The sequence below is a fragment of the Syngnathus typhle genome, unplaced genomic scaffold, assembly GCF_033458585.1.
Source record: "Syngnathus typhle isolate RoL2023-S1 ecotype Sweden unplaced genomic scaffold, RoL_Styp_1.0 HiC_scaffold_96, whole genome shotgun sequence".
Classification (NCBI taxonomy): Eukaryota; Metazoa; Chordata; class Actinopteri; order Syngnathiformes; family Syngnathidae; genus Syngnathus; species Syngnathus typhle.
In genome coordinates, this window is record NW_026872002.1 from 7,501 (window position 1) to 10,000 (window position 2,500).

The 2,500-nt window shown below is 59.0% G+C and overlaps 1 pseudogene; it reads left to right on the forward strand.

Moving 5' to 3' along the window:
* Positions 1–2,500, forward strand: part of LOC133148494 (28S ribosomal RNA) — a 9,254-nt pseudogene that overhangs the window by 4,587 nt on the left and 2,167 nt on the right.

Here is a 2,500-nt window from a genome sequence, read left to right on the forward strand (position 1 = left end):
ATCAACCTCTCCGGGGGCCATGGGGACCAACCACCGGAGGCATTGCTCGGGGTCCCCGAACGGCTTGTAGTCACTTCTACGGGCCATGGTTGCAAAAACTCCTTGGTTAGGAAGTCCGTACAGACAGAGGCACAGGATCAGAGCCACAGTCAGTCAGGCCGAAGGAGCGGGTGGACCCCGGCTGGCGAAGCTCTTGAGAACTCCTCAGCGGTGTCAATGACCTCCGTTGCCTCGGGTATGAGAGTTGGGGTGGCGGGGGTCGCATTAGCGCTGCGGCCTGCTCTCCGTGGTGGCGTGAATGAAGAAGCGGGAGAGGGCCCGTCTGGAAATCGGCATGAGGGGGTCCGAGGCCTCCGGACCAAGTGATGGTAGGAGTCTCGGATGGTGAAGCTTATGGAAAGGTACAGGTATCATAAGCGGAAAATGTGTTGTTGGAATCGGAGAGTCTGGAGAGCAGGTGAGGTGGAATGGGGGTCCCTGTGCGGTCGTGCGGCAGGCGGTGCGTCCGGTGTGCGTTGGCGAGCCCTGGCTGCCCCAGAAATGGACCTGCCCCTCGTCGCTTCCAGATCTGGTGATGAATAGAGTTCTGGAAGAGCTGCTGGCGGGGGGTGTGGAGCATCGGGCCACCGCTGCCTTAGTCAAGAAAGCAGGTCGGGAGCCTAGCCTGATCGAGTCCTCTGCTTTGGATCTCATGAAAGCCCTGGGGGGTAAGGTAGTGTGGCCGACAAAGTCCGCGAGGTCCAGACCTCGAGACCGATGGAAGACGGGTTGGGCGAGGCGGCTCGTCCAACGTGGGAGAGTGTTCTGTCACCAGCAGCGCGGCTATTCTGTAATGAGGAAGGGGCTGGCACGGCGGATCTTGGATGGTCTGACGCCCCGTAGCTGTGATTTGCCGCTGGAGTTGGTGGATGAACACTTTGGAGTAAGTGGGGAACGGTCAGGCCGTTTTATGGACTAAGGGCTTCGGGGTGGGACTGACCGCGGATGACGATTCATTCTACCACCCGATCCTGGGGCCGGAAGTTGTATCTAACTTGGCTAAGATGAGGAATTGCTCTGCGTCGGGCCCAGACGGGATCAGGAAGCAGGCTCTTCTTGACTGGGACCCGGACGGTACGCAACTGGCGAGGCTGTTTACGACATGGATGGTGCGTGGAGTCGTTCCCCAAGTCTTCAAGGAGTGCAAGACCCGGTTGCTACCCAGATCAACTGACCCTACTGAGCTGGATATAGTATCTAGCTGGAGGCCTGGGACTGTGGGGTCAGTCGTGCTGGGGTTGTTTGGGCGGTTGATGGTGATGAGGCTAGCGTGAGCCTGTCCTGTTGGCCCCCGGGCAGCGTGGTTTCGTCGCCGGCGCGGGTGGTTGCGAAGGACCCTCGTGATTCGTGATTAATCGGATCGTGGGGCGCTCGAGGTCGGCTGGCGTGCCGCTAGCGGTCGTGTTCATTGGCTTTGCGAAGGCTTTCGACTCGGTTTCTCATGACCATGTCCTGTGTGTGCTGGGAAGCTTGGGCGTAGACAGACGTGTAATCGAGGTGATCCGTCACTCGTATGTGGGCTGCTCGACCAGTGTGGGTTGCGGAGGCGCCTACTCCGAACCCATTTCCATGAAGGTTGATGTTAAGCAAGGCGATCCAATGTCCCCACTGTTTTTCAACCTCGCTATGGATTCTCTCGTCCATAGCTTCGAACGCAAAAGAAGTCGCCTGGTCTGGGGCAACCGCCGAATTGCCGCGTTGGCCTTTGCGGATGATTTAGTCCTGCTGAGTGGCTCGGAGGAAGGAATGGAGAAGAACTTGGTGGTCGGACGAGCAGGTGAGTATGGGGCTGCAGATGATTACGGCGTCGGCGTTAAAGCCTTCGCAGAAGATACTGGTGTGCTGCACATTCTTACTCCCGAGAGTCACCTTCGGGGCAGTTGTCGGTAAGGTTTCAGCGACCAGATTGAGGTGGCTTGGAGGGAAGGTGCGGATGGCTGTGAGTGGGTGGCTGCGTCTCGGTCCGTCCACAGCGGGGGGCTTCATCTATTCGCGGAGTCGCGACAGCGGCTAGGGGCATCGTTTCGTTGTCCGTTACTATTCCCAAAGTACAGGTCAGGCGCACCTGGAAACTCTGTTGGTCTTCGGATGTGGTTGGGATCTCTAGCTATTGAGGCGGTGCAAAAACCTGCCTGGTTGAGGTTGTGGGTTGCGGCAGGCGGAGATCCGGGCGGTGTGCCGACGCTCGGCACAGGGGGCGCCGTCCCGGCTGCAGTTGCGAGCGCGCTAGTCCTCCCTGGCTGGCGGCATGTGGAAAATCTGGATTGTGGCGTATTGCGGGTCCGGGATGTGGGAGTAGACCTGTACCGTAACGATGCGATCAGTAACACGTGGCTCGCGGTTCATCAGGCTGTGATGTTTCGTCAGAGACACTATCTGGTCGCACTCGCACTGAGAGCGGGTATATACCCTGCCTGGGAGTTTCGAGCGAGGGGCAAGGCCGAGTTGGAGACAGCCTGCA